At 37.7% G+C, this 20,693-nt stretch overlaps 1 protein-coding gene across 1 annotated transcript in view; it reads left to right on the top strand.

The window, feature by feature from the left end:
- Positions 1 to 20,693, top strand: part of LOC130671732 (odorant receptor 22a-like) — a 37,709-nt gene that overhangs the window by 12,892 nt on the left and 4,124 nt on the right. The gene's annotated exons all lie outside the window — the stretch shown is intronic.

Consider the following 20,693-nt stretch of genomic DNA (forward strand, 5'->3'; position numbering starts at 1 on the left):
TGTCTTTTAGTAAGAAAAGCCCTTCAAAGTCCTTAGAAAAATTTATTTTCCGAGTTCGAGTCCATATGAGGGTTGGTGGACATGGGTGAAGATGGGTGGAGATGGGTGGAGATGGTCGTAGATGATTTTCCATCGAGTAGCCTCTAACTTTTTTCCTGTTGGGAATAACTCATCATAATATGAACGTTTTTTGTTCATTATGATATCTTTTAGTAGGAAAAGCCTTTCAAAGTCCTTAGAAAAATTTATTTTCCGAGTTCGAGTCCATATGAGGGTTGGTTGACATGGGTGGAGATGGGTGGAGATGGTCGTAGATGATTTTTCATCGAGTAGCCTCTAACTTTTTTTCTGTTGGGAATAACTCATCATAATATTAACGTTTTTTGTTCATTATGATATCTTTCAGTAGGAAAAGCCCTTCAAAGTCCTTAGAAAAATTCATTTTTTGAGTTCGAGCCCATATGAGGGTTGGTGGACATGGGTGGAGATGGGTGGAGATGGTCGTAGATGATTTTCCGTCGAGTAGCCTCTAACTTTTTTTCTGTTGGGAATAACTCATCATAATATGAACGTTTTTTGTTCATTATGATATCTTTTAGTAGGAAAAGCCTTTCAAAGTCCTTAGAAAAATTTATTTTCCGAGTTCGAGTCCATATGAGGGTTGGTTGACATGGGTGGAGATGGGTGGAGATGGTCGTAGATGATTTTTCATCGAGTAGCCTCTAACTTTTTTTCTGTTGGGAATAACTCATCATAATATGAACGTTTTTTGTTCATTATGATATCTTTCAGTAGGAAAAGCCCTTCAAAGTCCTTAGAAAAATTCATTTTTTGAGTTCGAGCCCATATGAGGGTTGGTGGACATGGGTGGAGATGGGTGGAGATGGTCGTAGATGATTTTCCGTCGAGTAGCCTCTAACTTTTTTTCTGTTGGGAATAACTCATCATAATATGAACGTTTTTTGTTCATTATGATATCTTTTAGTAGGAAAAGCCTTTCAAAGTCCTTAGAAAAATTTATTTTCCGAGTTCGAGTCCATATGAGGGTTGGTTGACATGGGTGGAGATGGGTGGAGATGGTCGTAGATGATTTTTCATCGAGTAGCCTCTAACTTTTTTTCTGTTGGGAATAACTCATCATAATATGAACGTTTTTTGTTCATTATGATATCTTTTAGTAGGAAAAGCCTTTAAAAGTCCTTAGAAAAATGTATTTTCCGAGTTCGAGTCCATATGAGGGTTGGTTGACATGGGTGGAGATGGGTGGAGATGGTCGTAGATGATTTTCCGTCGAGTAGCCTCTAACTTTTTTTCTGTTGGGAATAACTCATCATAATATGAACGTTTTTTGTTCATTATGATATCTTTTAGTAGGAAAAGCCCATCAAAGGCCTTAGAAACATTTATTTCTCGAGTTCGAGTTCATATGAGGGTTGGTGGACATGGGTGGAGATGGGTGGAGATGGTCGTAGATGATTTTCCGTCGAGTAGCCTCTAACTTTTTTCGTGTTGGGAATAACTCATCATAATATTAACGTTTTTTGTTCATTATGATATCTTTTAGTAGGAAAAGCCCTTCAAAGTCCTTAGAAAAATTTATTTTTCGAGTTCGAGTCCATATGAGGGTTGGTGGACATGGGTGGAGATGGGTGGAGATGGTCGTAGATGATTTTCCGTCGAGTAGCCTCTAACTTTTTTCGTGTTGGGAATAACTCATCATAATATCAACGTTTTTGTTCATTATGATATCTTTTAGTAGGAAAAGCCCTTCAAAGTCCTTAGAAAAATTTATTTTTCGAGTTCGAGTCCATATGAGGGTTGGTGGACATGGGTGGAGATGGGTGGAGATGGTCGTAGATGATTTTTCATCGAGTAGCCTCTAACTTTTTTCGTGTTGGGAATAACTCATCATAATATTAACGTTTTTTGTTCATTATGATATCTTTCAGTAGGAAAAGCCCTTCAAAGTCCTTAGAAAAATTCATTTTTTGAGTTCGAGCCCATATGAGGGTTGGTGGACATGGGTGGAGATGGGTGGAGATGGTCGTAGATGATTTTCCGTCGAGTAGCCTCTAACTTTTTTTGTGTTGGGAATAACTCATCATAATATTAACGTTTTTTGTTCATTATGATATCTTTCAGTAGGAAAAGCCCTTCAAAGTCCTTAGAAAAATTCATTTTTTGAGTTCGAGCCCATATGAGGGTTGGTGGACATGGGTGGAGATGGGTGGAGATGGTCGTAGATGATTTTTCATCGAGTAGCCTCTAACTTTTTTCGTGTTGGGAATAACTCATCATAATATTAACGTTTTTTGTTCATTATGATATCTTTCAGTAGGAAAAGCCCTTCAAAGTCCTTAGAAAAATTCATTTTTTGAGTTCGAGTCCATATGAGGGTTGGTGGACATGGGTGGAGATGGGTGGAGATGGTCGTAGATGATTTTTCATCGAGTAGCCTCTAACTTTTTTCGTGTTGGGAATAACTCATCATAATATTAACGTTTTTTGTTCATTATGATATCTTTCAGTAGGAAAAGCCCTTCAAAGTCCTTAGAAAAATTCATTTTTTGAGTTCGAGCCCATATGAGGGTTGGTGGACATGGGTGGAGATGGGTGGAGATGGTCGTAGATGATTTTTCATCGAGTAGCCTCTAACTTTTTTCGTGTTGGGAATAACTCATCATAATATTAACGTCTTTTGTTCATTATGATATCTTTCAGTAGGAAAAGCCCTTCAAAGTCCTTAGAAAAATTCATTTTTTGAGTTCGAGCCCATATGAGGGTTGGTGGACATGGGTGGAGATGGGTGGAGATGGTCGTAGATGATTTTCCATCGAGTAACCTCTAACTTTTTTCCTGTTGGGAATAACTCATCATAATATTAACGTTTTTTGTTCATTATGATATCTTTCAGTAGGAAAAGCCCTTCAAAGTCCTTAGAAAAATTCATTTTTTGAGTTCGAGCCCATATGAGGGTTGGTGGACATGGGTGGAGATGGGTGGAGATGGTCGTAGATGATTTTCCATCGAGTAACCTCTAACTTTTTTCCTGTTGGGAATAACTCATCATAATATTAACGTTTTTCGTTCATTATGATATCTTTCAGTAGGAAAAGCCCTTCAAAGTCCTTAGAAAAATTCATTTTTTGAGTTCGAGCCCATATGAGGGTTGGTGGACATGGGTGGAGATGGGTGGAGATGGTCGTAGATGATTTTCCGTCGAGTAGCCTCTAACTTTTTTTGTGTTGGGAATAACTCATCATAATATGAACGTTTTTTGTTCATTATGATATCTTTTAGTAGGAAAAGCCTTTCAAAGTCCTTAGAAAAATTTATTTTTTGAGTTCGAGCCCATATGAGGGTTGGTGGACATGGGTGGAGATGGGTGGAGATGGTCGTAGATGATTTTCCGTCGAGTAGCCTCTAACTTTTTTTCTGTTGGGAATAACTCATCATAATATGAACGTTTTTTGTTCATTATGATATCTTTTAGTAGGAAAAGCCTTTCAAAGTCCTTAGAAAAATTTATTTTCCGAGTTCGAGCCCATATGAGGGTTGGTGGACATGGGTGGAGATGGGTGGAGATGGTCGTAGATGATTTTCCATCGAGTAACCTCTAACTTTTTTCCTGTTGGGAATAACTCATCATAATATTAACGTTTTTTGTTCATTATGATATCTTTCAGTAGGAAAAGCCCTTCAAAGTCCTTAGAAAAATTCATTTTTTGAGTTCGAGCCCATATGAGGGTTGGTGGACATGGGTGGAGATGGGTGGAGATGGTCGTAGATGATTTTTCATCGAGTAGCCTCTAACTTTTTTCGTGTTGGGAATAACTCATCATAATATTAACGTTTTTTGTTCATTATGATATCTTTCAGTAGGAAAAGCCCTTCAAAGTCCTTAGAAAAATTCATTTTTTGAGTTCGAGCCCATATGAGGGTTGGTGGACATGGGTGGAGATGGGTGGAGATGGTCGTAGATGATTTTTCATCGAGTAGCCTCTAACTTTTTTCGTGTTGGGAATAACTCATCATAATATTAACGTTTTTTGTTCATTATGATATCTTTCAGTAGGAAAAGCCCTTCAAAGTCCTTAGAAAAATTCATTTTTTGAGTTCGAGCCCATATGAGGGTTGGTGGACATGGGTGGAGATGGGTGGAGATGGTCGTAGATGATTTTCCGTCGAGTAGCCTCTAACTTTTTTTCTGTTGGGAATAACTCATCATAATATGAACGTTTTTTGTTCATTATGATATCTTTTAGTAGGAAAAGCCTTTCAAAGTCCTTAGAAAAATTTATTTTCCGAGTTCGAGTCCATATGAGGGTTGGTGGACATGGGTGGAGATGGGTGGAGATGGTCGTAGATGATTTTCCGTCGAGTAGCCTCTAACTTTTTTTCTGTTGGGAATAACTCATCATAATATGAACGTTTTTTGTTCATTATGATATCTTTTAGTAGGAAAAGCCTTTCAAAGTCCTTAGAAAAATTTATTTTCCGAGTTCGAGCCCATATGAGGGTTGGTGGACATGGGTGGAGATGGGTGGAGATGGTCGTAGATGATTTTCCATCGAGTAACCTCTAACTTTTTTCCTGTTGGGAATAACTCATCATAATATTAACGTTTTTTGTTCATTATGATATCTTTCAGTAGGAAAAGCCCTTCAAAGTCCTTAGAAAAATTCATTTTTTGAGTTCGAGCCCATATGAGGGTTGGTGGACATGGGTGGAGATGGGTGGAGATGGTCGTAGATGATTTTTCATCGAGTAGCCTCTAACTTTTTTCGTGTTGGGAATAACTCATCATAATATTAACGTTTTTTGTTCATTATGATATCTTTCAGTAGGAAAAGCCCTTCAAAGTCCTTAGAAAAATTCATTTTTTGAGTTCGAGCCCATATGAGGGTTGGTGGACATGGGTGGAGATGGGTGGAGATGGTCGTAGATGATTTTTCATCGAGTAGCCTCTAACTTTTTTCGTGTTGGGAATAACTCATCATAATATTAACGTTTTTTGTTCATTATGATATCTTTCAGTAGGAAAAGCCCTTCAAAGTCCTTAGAAAAATTCATTTTTTGAGTTCGAGCCCATATGAGGGTTGGTGGACATGGGTGGAGATGGGTGGAGATGGTCGTAGATGATTTTCCATCGAGTAACCTCTAACTTTTTTCCTGTTGGGAATAACTCATCATAATATTAACGTTTTTTGTTCATTATGATATCTTTCAGTAGGAAAAGCCCTTCAAAGTCCTTAGAAAAATTCATTTTTTGAGTTCGAGCCCATATGAGGGTTGGTGGACATGGGTGGAGATGGGTGGAGATGGTCGTAGATGATTTTCCATCGAGTAACCTCTAACTTTTTTCCTGTTGGGAATAACTCATCATAATATTAACGTTTTTCGTTCATTATGATATCTTTCAGTAGGAAAAGCCCTTCAAAGTCCTTAGAAAAATTTATTTTTCGAGTTCGAGTCCATATGAGGGTTGGTGGACATGGGTGGAGATGGGTGGAGATGGTCGTAGATGATTTTCCGTCGAGTAGCCTCTAACTTTTTTTCTGTTGGGAATAACTCATCATAATATTAACGTTTTTTGTTCATTATGATATCTTTTAGTAGGAAAAGCCCATCAAAGTCCTTAGAAAAATTTATTTTTCGAGTTCGAGTCCATATGAGGGTTGGTGGACATGGGTGGAGATGGGTGGAGATGGTCGTAGATGATTTTCCATCGAGTAACCTCTAACTTTTTTCCTGTTGGGAATAACTCATCATAATATTAACGTTTTTTGTTCATTATGATATCTTTCAGTAGGAAAAGCCCTTCAAAGTCCTTAGAAAAATTCATTTTTTGAGTTCGAGCCCATATGAGGGTTGGTGGACATGGGTGGAGATGGGTGGAGATGGTCGTAGATGATTTTCCATCGAGTAACCTCTAACTTTTTTCCTGTTGGGAATAACTCATCATAATATTAACGTTTTTTGTTCATTATGATATCTTTCAGTAGGAAAAGCCCTTCAAAGTCCTTAGAAAAATTCATTTTTTGAGTTCGAGCCCATATGAGGGTTGGTGGACATGGGTGGAGATGGGTGGAGATGGTCGTAGATGATTTTCCATCGAGTAACCTCTAACTTTTTTCCTGTTGGGAATAACTCATCATAATATTAACGTTTTTCGTTCATTATGATATCTTTCAGTAGGAAAAGCCCTTCAAAGTCCTTAGAAAAATTTATTTTTCGAGTTCGAGTCCATATGAGGGTTGGTGGACATGGGTGGAGATGGGTGGAGATGGTCGTAGATGATTTTCCGTCGAGTAGCCTCTAACTTTTTTTCTGTTGGGAATAACTCATCATAATATTAACGTTTTTTGTTCATTATGATATCTTTTAGTAGGAAAAGCCCATCAAAGTCCTTAGAAAAATTTATTTTTCGAGTTCGAGTCCATATGAGGGTTGGTGGACATGGGTGGAGATGGGTGGAGATGGTCGTAGATGATTTTCCATCGAGTAACCTCTAACTTTTTTTCTGTTGGGAATAACTCATCATAATATTAACGTTTTTTGTTCATTATGATATCTTTTAGTAGGAAAAGCGCTTCAAAGTCCTTAGAAAAATTTATTTTTCGAGTTCGAGTCCATATGAGGGTTGGTGGACATGGGTGGAGATGGGTGGAGATGGTCGTAGATGATTTTCCGTCGAGTAGCCTCTAACTTTTTTCGTGTTGGGAATAACTCATCATAATATTAACGTTTTTTGTTCATTATGATATCTTTTAGTAGGAAAAGCCCTTCAAAGTCCTTAGAAAAATTTATTTTTCGAGTTCGAGTCCATATGAGGGTTGGTGGACATGGGTGGAGATGGGTGGAGATGGTCGTAGATGATTTTCCATCGAGTAACCTCTAACTTTTTTTCTGTTGGGAATAACTCATCATAATATTAACGTTTTTTGTTCATTATGATATCTTTTAGTAGGAAAAGCCCTTCAAAGTCCTTAGAAAAATTTATTTTTCGAGTTCGAGTCCATATGAGGGTTGGTGGACATGGGTGGAGATGGGTGGAGATGGTCGTAGATGATTTTCCATCGAGTAACCTCTAACTTTTTTTCTGTTGGGAATAACTCATCATAATATTAACGTTTTTTGTTCATTATGATATCTTTTAGTAGGAAAAGCCCTTCAAAGTCCTTAGAAAAATTTATTTTTCGAGTTCGAGTCCATATGAGGGTTGGTGGACATGGGTGGAGATGGGTGGAGATGGTCGTAGATGATTTTCCATCGAGTAACCTCTAACTTTTTTTCTGTTGGGAATAACTCATCATAATATTAACGTTTTTTGTTCATTATGATATCTTTTAGTAGGAAAAGCCCTTCAAAGTCCTTAGAAAAATTTATTTTTCGAGTTCGAGCCCATATGAGGGTTGGTGGACATGGGTGGAGATGGGTGGAGATGGTCGTAGATGATTTTCCATCGAGTAACCTCTAACTTTTTTTCTGTTGGGAATAACTCATCATAATATTAACGTTTTTTGTTCATTATGATATCTTTTAGTAGGAAAAGCCCTTCAAAGTCCTTAGAAAAATTTATTTTTCGAGTTCGAGTCCATATGAGGGTTGGTGGACATGGGTGGAGATGGGTGGAGATGGTCGTAGATGATTTTCCATCGAGTAACCTCTAACTTTTTTTCTGTTGGGAATAACTCATCATAATATTAACGTTTTTCGTTCATTATGATATCTTTCAGTAGGAAAAGCCCTTCAAAGTCCTTAGAAAAATTTATTTTTCGAGTTCGAGCCCATATGAGGGTTGGTGGACATGGGTGGAGATGGGTGGAGATGGTCGTAGATGATTTTCCGTCGAGTAGCCTCTAACTTTTTTCGTGTTGGGAATAACTCATCATAATATTAACGTTTTTTGTTCATTATGATATCTTTTAGTAGGAAAAGCCCATCAAAGTCCTTAGAAAAATTTATTTTTCGAGTTCGAGCCCATATGAGGGTTGGTGGACATGGGTGGAGATGGGTGGAGATGGTCGTAGATGATTTTCCGTCGAGTAGCCTCTAACTTTTTTCGTGTTGGGAATAACTCATCATAATATTAACGTTTTTTGTTCATTATGATATCTTTCAGTAGGAAAAGCCCTTCAAAGTCCTTAGAAAAATTTATTTTTCGAGTTCGAGTCCATATGAGGGTTGGTGGACATGGGTGGAGATGGGTGGAGATGGTCGTAGATGATTTTCCGTCGAGTAGCCTCTAACTTTTTTTCTGTTGGGAATAACTCATCATAATATTAACGTTTTTTGTTCATTATGATATCTTTTAGTAGGAAAAGCCCATCAAAGTCCTTAGAAAAATTTATTTTTCGAGTTCGAGCCCATATGAGGGTTGGTGGACATGGGTGGAGATGGGTGGAGATGGTCGTAGATGATTTTCCGTCGAGTAGCCTCTAACTTTTTTCGTGTTGGGAATAACTCATCATAATATTAACGTTTTTTGTTCATTATGATATCTTTCAGTAGGAAAAGCCCTTCAAAGTCCTTAGAAAAATTTATTTTTCGAGTTCGAGTCCATATGAGGGTTGGTGGACATGGGTGGAGATGGGTGGAGATGGTCGTAGATGATTTTCCGTCGAGTAGCCTCTAACTTTTTTCGTGTTGGGAATAACTCATCATAATATTAACGTTTTTTGTTCATTATGATATCTTTCAGTAGGAAAAGCCCTTCAAAGTCCTTAGAAAAATTCATTTTTTGAGTTCGAGCCCATATGAGGGTTGGTGGACATGGGTGGAGATGGGTGGAGATGGTCGTAGATGATTTTCCGTCGAGTAGCCTCTAACTTTTTTCGTGTTGGGAATAACTCATCATAATATTAACGTTTTTTGTTCATTATGATATCTTTCAGTAGGAAAAGCCCTTCAAAGTCCTTAGAAAAATTCATTTTTTGAGTTCGAGCCCATATGAGGGTTGGTGGACATGGGTGGAGATGGGTGGAGATGGTCGTAGATGATTTTCCGTCGAGTAGCCTCTAACTTTTTTTCTGTTGGGAATAACTCATCATAATATGAACGTTTTTTGTCCATTATGATATCTTTTAGTAGGAAAAGCCTTTCAAAGTCCTTAGAAAAATTTATTTTCCGAGTTCGAGTCCATATGAGGGTTGGTTGACATGGGTGGAGATGGGTGGAGATGGTCGTAGATGATTTTTCATCGAGTAGCCTCTAACTTTTTTTCTGTTGGGAATAACTCATCATAATATTAACGTTTTTTGTTCATTATGATATCTTTCAGTAGGAAAAGCCCTTCAAAGTCCTTAGAAAAATTCATTTTTTGAGTTCGAGCCCATATGAGGGTTGGTGGACATGGGTGGAGATGGGTGGAGATGGTCGTAGATGATTTTCCGTCGAGTAGCCTCTAACTTTTTTTCTGTTGGGAATAACTCATCATAATATTAACGTTTTTTGTTCATTATGATATCTTTTAGTAGGAAAAGCCCATCAAAGTCCTTAGAGAAATTTATTTTTCGAGTTCGAGTCCATATGAGGGTTGGTGGACATGGGTGGAGATGGGTGGAGATGGTCGTAGATGATTTTCCGTCGAGTAGCCTCTAACTTTTTTTCTGTTGGGAATAACTCATCATAATATTAACGTTTTTTGTTCATTATGATATCTTTTAGTAGGAAAAGCCCTTCAAAGTCCTTAGAAAAATTTATTTTTCGAGTTCGAGTCCATATGAGGGTTGGTGGACATGGGTGGAGATGGGTGGAGATGGTCGTAGATGATTTTCCGTCGAGTAGCCTCTAACTTTTTTCGTGTTGGGAATAACTCATCATAATATTAACGTTTTTTGTTCATTATGATATCTTTCAGTAGGAAAAGCCCTTCAAAGTCCTTAGAAAAATTCATTTTTTGAGTTCGAGCCCATATGAGGGTTGGTGGACATGGGTGGAGATGGGTGGAGATGGTCGTAGATGATTTTCCGTCGAGTAGCCTCTAACTTTTTTCGTGTTGGGAATAACTCATCATAATATTAACGTTTTTTGTTCATTATGATATCTTTCAGTAGGAAAAGCCCTTCAAAGTCCTTAGAAAAATTCATTTTTTGAGTTCGAGCCCATATGAGGGTTGGTGGACATGGGTGGAGATGGGTGGAGATGGTCGTAGATGATTTTCCGTCGAGTAGCCTCTAACTTTTTTTCTGTTGGGAATAACTCATCATAATATGAACGTTTTTTGTTCATTATGATATCTTTTAGTAGGAAAAGCCTTTCAAAGTCCTTAGAAAAATTTATTTTCCGAGTTCGAGTCCATATGAGGGTTGGTTGACATGGGTGGAGATGGGTGGAGATGGTCGTAGATGATTTTTCATCGAGTAGCCTCTAACTTTTTTTCTGTTGGGAATAACTCATCATAATATGAACGTTTTTTGTTCATTATGATATCTTTCAGTAGGAAAAGCCCTTCAAAGTCCTTAGAAAAATTTATTTTTCGAGTTCGAGTCCATATGAGGGTTGGTGGACATGGGTGGAGATGGGTGGAGATGGTCGTAGATGATTTTTCATCGAGTAGCCTCTAACTTTTTTCGTGTTGGGAATAACTCATCATAATATTAACGTTTTTTGTTCATTATGATATCTTTCAGTAGGAAAAGCCCTTCAAAGTCCTTAGAAAAATTCATTTTTTGAGTTCGAGCCCATATGAGGGTTGGTGGACATGGGTGGAGATGGGTGGAGATGGTCGTAGATGATTTTCCGTCGAGTAGCCTCTAACTTTTTTTGTGTTGGGAATAACTCATCATAATATTAACGTTTTTTGTTCATTATGATATCTTTCAGTAGGAAAAGCCCTTCAAAGTCCTTAGAAAAATTCATTTTTTGAGTTCGAGCCCATATGAGGGTTGGTGGACATGGGTGGAGATGGGTGGAGATGGTCGTAGATGATTTTCCGTCGAGTAGCCTCTAACTTTTTTTCTGTTGGGAATAACTCATCATAATATGAACGTTTTTTGTTCATTATGATATCTTTTAGTAGGAAAAGCCCTTCAAAGTCCTTAGAAAAATTTATTTTTCGAGTTCGAGCCCATATGAGGGTTGGTGGACATGGGTGGAGATGGGTGGAGATGGTCGTAGATGATTTTCCGTCGAGTAGCCTCTAACTTTTTTCGTGTTGGGAATAACTCATCATAATATTAACGTTTTTTGTTCATTATGATATCTTTTAGTAGGAAAAGCCCTTCAAAGTCCTTAGAAAAATTTATTTTTCGAGTTCGAGTCCATATGAGGGTTGGTGGACATGGGTGGAGATGGGTGGAGATGGTCGTAGATGATTTTCCGTCGAGTAGCCTCTAACTTTTTTCGTGTTGGGAATAACTCATCATAATATTAACGTTTTTTGTTCATTATGATATCTTTTAGTAGGAAAAGCCCTTCAAAGTCCTTAGAAAAATTCATTTTTTGAGTTCGAGCCCATATGAGGGTTGGTGGACATGGGTGGAGATGGGTGGAGATGGTCGTAGATGATTTTCCGTCGAGTAGCCTCTAACTTTTTTTCTGTTGGGAATAACTCATCATAATATGAACGTTTTTTGTTCATTATGATATCTTTTAGTAGGAAAAGCCCATCAAAGTCCTTAGAAAAATTTATTTTTCGAGTTCGAGTCCATATGAGGGTTGGTGGACATGGGTGGAGATGGGTGGAGATGGTCGTAGATGATTTTCCATCGAGTAACCTCTAACTTTTTTCCTGTTGGGAATAACTCATCATAATATGAACGTTTTTTGTTCATTATGATATCTTTCAGTAGGAAAAGCCCTTCAAAGTCCTTAGAAAAATTCATTTTTTGAGTTCGAGCCCATATGAGGGTTGGTGGACATGGGTGGAGATGGGTGGAGATGGTCGTAGATGATTTTCCGTCGAGTAGCCTCTAACTTTTTTCGTGTTGGGAATAACTCATCATAATATTAACGTTTTTTGTTCATTATGATATCTTTTAGTAGGAAAAGCCCTTCAAAGTCCTTAGAAAAATTTATTTTTCGAGTTCGAGTCCATATGAGGGTTGGTGGACATGGGTGGAGATGGGTGGAGATGGTCGTAGATGATTTTCCGTCGAGTAGCCTCTAACTTTTTTCGTGTTGGGAATAACTCATCATAATATTAACGTTTTTTGTTCATTATGATATCTTTTAGTAGGAAAAGCCCTTCAAAGTCCTTAGAAAAATTCATTTTTTGAGTTCGAGCCCATATGAGGGTTGGTGGACATGGGTGGAGATGGGTGGAGATGGTCGTAGATGATTTTCCATCGAGTAACCTCTAACTTTTTTCCTGTTGGGAATAACTCATCATAATATGAACGTTTTTTGTTCATTATGATATCTTTCAGTAGGAAAAGCCCTTCAAAGTCCTTAGAAAAATTTATTTTTCGAGTTCGAGTCCATATGAGGGTTGGTGGACATGGGTGGAGATGGGTGGAGATGGTCGTAGATGATTTTCCATCGAGTAACCTCTAACTTTTTTTCTGTTGGGAATAACTCATCATAATATTAACGTTTTTCGTTCATTATGATATCTTTCAGTAGGAAAAGCCCTTCAAAGTCCTTAGAAAAATTTATTTTTCGAGTTCGAGCCCATATGAGGGTTGGTGGACATGGGTGGAGATGGGTGGAGATGGTCGTAGATGATTTTCCGTCGAGTAGCCTCTAACTTTTTTCGTGTTGGGAATAACTCATCATAATATTAACGTTTTTTGTTCATTATGATATCTTTTAGTAGGAAAAGCCCATCAAAGTCCTTAGAGAAATTTATTTTTCGAGTTCGAGTCCATATGAGGGTTGGTGGACATGGGTGGAGATGGGTGGAGATGGTCGTAGATGATTTTCCGTCGAGTAGCCTCTAACTTTTTTTCTGTTGGGAATAACTCATCATAATATTAACGTTTTTTGTTCATTATGATATCTTTTAGTAGGAAAAGCCCATCAAAGTCCTTAGAGAAATTTATTTTTCGAGTTCGAGTCCATATGAGGGTTGGTGGACATGGGTGGAGATGGGTGGAGATGGTCGTAGATGATTTTCCGTCGAGTAGCCTCTAACTTTTTTTCTGTTGGGAATAACTCATCATAATATTAACGTTTTTTGTTCATTATGATATCTTTTAGTAGGAAAAGCCCTTCAAAGTCCTTAGAAAAATTTATTTTTCGAGTTCGAGTCCATATGAGGGTTGGTGGACATGGGTGGAGATGGGTGGAGATGGTCGTAGATGATTTTCCGTCGAGTAGCCTCTAACTTTTTTCGTGTTGGGAATAACTCATCATAATATTAACGTTTTTTGTTCATTATGATATCTTTCAGTAGGAAAAGCCCTTCAAAGTCCTTAGAAAAATTCATTTTTTGAGTTCGAGCCCATATGAGGGTTGGTGGACATGGGTGGAGATGGGTGGAGATGGTCGTAGATGATTTTCCGTCGAGTAGCCTCTAACTTTTTTCGTGTTGGGAATAACTCATCATAATATTAACGTTTTTTGTTCATTATGATATCTTTCAGTAGGAAAAGCCCTTCAAAGTCCTTAGAAAAATTCATTTTTTGAGTTCGAGCCCATATGAGGGTTGGTGGACATGGGTGGAGATGGGTGGAGATGGTCGTAGATGATTTTCCGTCGAGTAGCCTCTAACTTTTTTTCTGTTGGGAATAACTCATCATAATATGAACGTTTTTTGTCCATTATGATATCTTTTAGTAGGAAAAGCCTTTCAAAGTCCTTAGAAAAATTTATTTTCCGAGTTCGAGTCCATATGAGGGTTGGTTGACATGGGTGGAGATGGGTGGAGATGGTCGTAGATGATTTTTCATCGAGTAGCCTCTAACTTTTTTTCTGTTGGGAATAACTCATCATAATATGAACGTTTTTTGTTCATTATGATATCTTTCAGTAGGAAAAGCCCTTCAAAGTCCTTAGAAAAATTTATTTTTCGAGTTCGAGTCCATATGAGGGTTGGTGGACATGGGTGGAGATGGGTGGAGATGGTCGTAGATGATTTTTCATCGAGTAGCCTCTAACTTTTTTCGTGTTGGGAATAACTCATCATAATATTAACGTTTTTTGTTCATTATGATATCTTTCAGTAGGAAAAGCCCTTCAAAGTCCTTAGAAAAATTCATTTTTTGAGTTCGAGCCCATATGAGGGTTGGTGGACATGGGTGGAGATGGGTGGAGATGGTCGTAGATGATTTTCCGTCGAGTAGCCTCTAACTTTTTTTGTGTTGGGAATAACTCATCATAATATTAACGTTTTTTGTTCATTATGATATCTTTTAGTAGGAAAAGCCCATCAAAGTCCTTAGAGAAATTTATTTTTCGAGTTCGAGTCCATATGAGGGTTGGTGGACATGGGTGGAGATGGGTGGAGATGGTCGTAGATGATTTTCCGTCGAGTAGCCTCTAACTTTTTTTCTGTTGGGAATAACTCATCATAATATTAACGTTTTTTGTTCATTATGATATCTTTTAGTAGGAAAAGCCCTTCAAAGTCCTTAGAAAAATTTATTTTTCGAGTTCGAGTCCATATGAGGGTTGGTGGACATGGGTGGAGATGGGTGGAGATGGTCGTAGATGATTTTCCGTCGAGTAGCCTCTAACTTTTTTCGTGTTGGGAATAACTCATCATAATATTAACGTTTTTTGTTCATTATGATATCTTTCAGTAGGAAAAGCCCTTCAAAGTCCTTAGAAAAATTCATTTTTTGAGTTCGAGCCCATATGAGGGTTGGTGGACATGGGTGGAGATGGGTGGAGATGGTCGTAGATGATTTTCCGTCGAGTAGCCTCTAACTTTTTTCGTGTTGGGAATAACTCATCATAATATTAACGTTTTTTGTTCATTATGATATCTTTCAGTAGGAAAAGCCCTTCAAAGTCCTTAGAAAAATTCATTTTTTGAGTTCGAGCCCATATGAGGGTTGGTGGACATGGGTGGAGATGGGTGGAGATGGTCGTAGATGATTTTCCGTCGAGTAGCCTCTAACTTTTTTTCTGTTGGGAATAACTCATCATAATATGAACGTTTTTTGTTCATTATGATATCTTTTAGTAGGAAAAGCCTTTCAAAGTCCTTAGAAAAATTTATTTTCCGAGTTCGAGTCCATATGAGGGTTGGTTGACATGGGTGGAGATGGGTGGAGATGGTCGTAGATGATTTTTCATCGAGTAGCCTCTAACTTTTTTTCTGTTGGGAATAACTCATCATAATATGAACGTTTTTTGTTCATTATGATATCTTTCAGTAGGAAAAGCCCTTCAAAGTCCTTAGAAAAATTTATTTTTCGAGTTCGAGTCCATATGAGGGTTGGTGGACATGGGTGGAGATGGGTGGAGATGGTCGTAGATGATTTTTCATCGAGTAGCCTCTAACTTTTTTCGTGTTGGGAATAACTCATCATAATATTAACGTTTTTTGTTCATTATGATATCTTTCAGTAGGAAAAGCCCTTCAAAGTCCTTAGAAAAATTCATTTTTTGAGTTCGAGCCCATATGAGGGTTGGTGGACATGGGTGGAGATGGGTGGAGATGGTCGTAGATGATTTTCCGTCGAGTAGCCTCTAACTTTTTTTGTGTTGGGAATAACTCATCATAATATTAACGTTTTTTGTTCATTATGATATCTTTCAGTAGGAAAAGCCCTTCAAAGTCCTTAGAAAAATTCATTTTTTGAGTTCGAGCCCATATGAGGGTTGGTGGACATGGGTGGAGATGGGTGGAGATGGTCGTAGATGATTTTTCATCGAGTAGCCTCTAACTTTTTTTCTGTTGGGAATAACTCATCATAATATGAACGTTTTTTGTTCATTATGATATCTTTCAGTAGGAAAAGCCCTTCAAAGTCCTTAGAAAAATTTATTTTTCGAGTTCGAGTCCATATGAGGGTTGGTTGACATGGGTGGAGATGGGTGGAGATGGTCGTAGATGATTTTCCGTCGAGTAGCCTCTAACTTTTTTTCTGTTGGGAATAACTCATCATAATATGAACGTTTTTTGTTCATTATGATATCTTTTAGTAGGAAAAGCCTTTCAAAGTCCTTAGAAAAATTTATTTTCCGAGTTCGAGTCCATATGAGGGTTGGTTGACATGGGTGGAGATGGGTGGAGATGGTCGTAGATGATTTTTCATCGAGTAGCCTCTAACTTTTTTCGTGTTGGGAATAACTCATCATAATATTAACGTTTTTTGTTCATTATGATATCTTTTAGTAGGAAAAGCCCTTCAAAGTCCTTAGAAAAATTTATTTTTCGAGTTCGAGTCCATATGAGGGTTGGTGGACATGGGTGGAGATGGGTGGAGATGGTCGTAGATGATTTTCCGTCGAGTAGCCTCTAACTTTTTTCGTGTTGGGAATAACTCATCATAATATTAACGTTTTTTGTTCATTATGATATCTTTTAGTAGGAAAAGCCCTTCAAAGTCCTTAGAAAAATTTATTTTTCGAGTTCGAGTCCATATGAGGGTTGGTGGACATGGGTGGAGATGGGTGGAGATGGTCGTAGATGATTTTCCGTCGAGTAGCCTCTAACTTTTTTCGTGTTGGGAATAACTCATCATAATATTAACGTTTTTTGTTCATTATGATATCTTTTAGTAGGAAAAGCCCTTCAAAGTCCTTAGAAAAATTCATTTTTTGAGTTCGAGCCCATATGAGGGTTGGTGGACATGGGTGGAGATGGGTGGAGATGGTCGTAGATGATTTTCCGTCGAGTAGCCTCTAACTTTTTTTCTGTTGGGAATAACTCATCATAATATGAACGTTTTTTGTTCATTATGATATCTTTTAGTAGGAAAAGCCCATCAAAGTCCTTAGAAAAATTTATTTTTCGAGTTCGAGTCCATATGAGGGTTGGTGGACATGGGTGGAGATGGGTGGAGATGGTCGTAGATGATTTTCCATCGAGTAACCTCTAACTTTTTTTCTGTTGGGAATAACTCATCATAATATGAACGTTTTTTGTTCATTATGATATCTTTCAGTAGGAAAAGCCCTTCAAAGTCCTTAGAAAAATTCATTTTTTGAGTTCGAGCCCATATGAGGGTTGGTGGACATGGGTGGAGATGGGTGGAGATGGTCGTAGATGATTTTCCATCGAGTAACCTCTAACTTTTTTCCTGTTGGGAATAACTCATCATAATATTAACGTTTTTTGTTCATTATGATATCTTTCAGTAGGAAAAGCCCTTCAAAGTCCTTAGAAAAATTCATTTTTTGAGTTCGAGCCCATATGAGGGTTGGTGGACATGGGTGGAGATGGGTGGAGATGGTCGTAGATGATTTTCCATCGAGTAACCTCTAACTTTTTTTCTGTTGGGAATAACTCATCATAATATGAACGTTTTTTGTTCATTATGATATCTTTCAGTAGGAAAAGCCCTTCAAAGTCCTTAGAAAAATTCATTTTTTGAGTTCGAGCCCATATGAGGGTTGGTGGACATGGGTGGAGATGGGTGGAGATGGTCGTAGATGATTTTCCATCGAGTAACCTCTAACTTTTTTCCTGTTGGGAATAACTCATCATAATATTAACGTTTTTCGTTCATTATGATATCTTTCAGTAGGAAAAGCCCTTCAAAGTCCTTAGAAAAATTTATTTTTCGAGTTCGAGTCCATATGAGGGTTGGTGGACATGGGTGGAGATGGGTGGAGATGGTCGTAGATGATTTTCCGTCGAGTAGCCTCTAACTTTTTTTCTGTTGGGAATAACTCATCATAATATTAACGTTTTTTGTTCATTATGATATCTTTTAGTAGGAAAAGCCCATCAAAGTCCTTAGAAAAATTTATTTTTCGAGTTCGAGTCCATATGAGGGTTGGTGGACATGGGTGGAGATGGGTGGAGATGGTCGTAGATGATTTTCCATCGAGTAACCTCTAACTTTTTTTCTGTTGGGAATAACTCATCATAATATTAACGTTTTTTGTTCATTATGATATCTTTTAGTAGGAAAAGCCCTTCAAAGTCCTTAGAAAAATTCATTTTTTGAGTTCGAGCCCATATGAGGGTTGGTGGACATGGGTGGAGATGGGTGGAGATGGTCGTAGATGATTTTCCATCGAGTAACCTCTAACTTTTTTTCTGTTGGGAATAACTCATCATAATATTAACGTTTTTTGTTCATTATGATATCTTTTAGTAGGAAAAGTCCTTCAAAGTCCTTAGAAAAATTTATTTTTCGAGTTCGAGTCCATATGAGGGTTGGTGGACATGGGTGGAGATGGGTGGAGATGGTCGTAGATGATTTTCCGTCGAGTAGCCTCTAACTTTTTTCGTGTTGGGAATAACTCATCATAATATTAACGTTTTTTGTTCATTATGATATCTTTTAGTAGGAAAAGCCCTTCAAAGTCCTTAGAAAAATTTATTTTTCGAGTTCGAGTCCATATGAGGGTTGGTGGACATGGGTGGAGATGGGTGGAGATGGTCGTAGATGATTTTTCATCGAGTAGCCTCTAACTTTTTTCGTGTTGGGAATAACTCATCATAATATTAACGTTTTTTGTTCATTATGATATCTTTCAGTAGGAAAAGCCCTTCAAAGTCCTTAGAAAAATTCATTTTTTGAGTTCGAGCCCATATGAGGGTTGGTGGACATGGGTGGAGATGGGTGGAGATGGTCGTAGATGATTTTCCGTCGAGTAGCCTCTAACTTTTTTTCTGTTGGGAATAACTCATCATAATATTAACGTTTTTTGTTCATTATGATATCTTTTAGTAGGAAAAGCCCATCAAAGTCCTTAGAGAAATTTATTTTTCGAGTTCGAGTCCATATGAGGGTTGGTGGACATGGGTGGAGATGGGTGGAGATGGTCGTAGATGATTTTCCGTCGAGTAGCCTCTAACTTTTTTTCTGTTGGGAATAACTCATCATAATATTAACGTTTTTTGTTCATTATGATATCTTTTAGTAGGAAAAGCCCTTCAAAGTCCTTAGAAAAATTTATTTTTCGAGTTCGAGTCCATATGAGGGTTGGTGGACATGGGTGGAGATGGGTGGAGATGGTCGTAGATGATTTTCCGTCGAGTAGCCTCTAACTTTTTTCGTGTTGGGAATAACTCATCATAATATTAACGTTTTTTGTTCATTATGATATCTTTTAGTAGGAAAAGCCCTTCAAAGTCCTTAGAAAAATTAATTTTTCGAGTTCGAGTCCATATGAGGGTTGGTGGACATGGGTGGAGATGGGTGGAGATGGTCGTAGATGATTTTTCATCGAGTAGCCTCTAACTTTTTTCGTGTTGGGAATAACTCATCATAATATTAACGTTTTTTGTTCATTATGATATCTTTCAGTAGGAAAAGCCCTTCAAAGTCCTTAGAAAAATTCATTTTTTGAGTTCGAGCCCATATGAGGGTTGGTGGACATGGGTGGAGATGGGTGGAGATGGTCGTAGATGATTTTCCGTCGAGTAGCCTCTAACTTTTTTTCTGTTGGGAATAACTCATCATAATATTAACGTTTTTTGTTCATTATGATATCTTTTAGTAGGAAAAGCCCATCAAAGTCCTTAGAGAAATTTATTTTTCGAGTTCGAGTCCATATGAGGGTTGGTGGACATGGGTGGAGATGGGTGGAGATGGTCGTAGATGATTTTCCGTCGAGTAGCCTCTAACTTTTTTTCTGTTGGGAATAACTCATCATAATATTAACGTTTTTTGTTCATTATGATATCTTTTAGTAGGAAAAGCCCTTCAAAGTCCTTAGAAAAATTTATTTTTCGAGTTCGAGTCCATATGAGGGTTGGTGGACATGGGTGGAGATGGGTGGAGATGGTCGTAGATGATTTTCCGTCGAGTAGCCTCTAACTTTTTTCGTGTTGGGAATAACTCATCATAATATTAACGTTTTTTGTTCATTATGATATCTTTTAGTAGGAAAAGCCCTTCAAAGTCCTTAGAAAAATTTATTTTTCGAGTTCGAGTCCATATGAGGGTTGGTGGACATGGGTGGAGATGGGTGGAGATGGTCGTAGATGATTTTTCATCGAGTAGCCTCTAACTTTTTTCGTGTTGGGAATAACTCATCATAATATTAACGTTTTTTGTTCATTATGATATCTTTCAGTAGGAAAAGCCCTTCAAAGTCCTTAGAAAAATTCATTTTTTGAGTTCGAGCCCATATGAGGGTTGGTGGACATGGGTGGAGATGGGTGGAGATGGTCGTAGATGATTTTCCGTCGAGTAGCCTCTAACTTTTTTTCTGTTGGGAATAACTCATCATAATATTAACGTTTTTTGTTCATTATGATATCTTTTAGTAGGAAAAGCCCATCAAAGTCCTTAGAGAAATTTATTTTTCGAGTTCGAGTCCATATGAGGGTTGGTGGACATGGGTGGAGATGGGTGGAGATGGTCGTAGATGATTTTCCGTCGAGTAGCCTCTAACTTTTTTTCTGTTGGGAATAACTCATCATAATATTAACGTTTTTTGTTCATTATGATATCTTTTAGTAGGAAAAGCCCATCAAAGTCCTTAGAAAAATTTATTTTCCGAGTTCGAGTCCATATGAGGGTGGGTGGACATGGGTGGAGATGGTCGTAGATGATTTTCCATCGAGTAGCCTCTAACTTTTTTTCTGTTCGTAATAACTCATTATAATATAAACGTTTTTTGTTCATTATGAAATCTTTTCTGTTCGTTCAGATATCCTTTTGTAAGTCAAACGT

The sequence above is a fragment of the Microplitis mediator genome, chromosome 7 (genome assembly GCF_029852145.1).
Source record: "Microplitis mediator isolate UGA2020A chromosome 7, iyMicMedi2.1, whole genome shotgun sequence".
Lineage (NCBI taxonomy): Eukaryota > Metazoa > Arthropoda > Insecta > Hymenoptera > Braconidae > Microplitis > Microplitis mediator.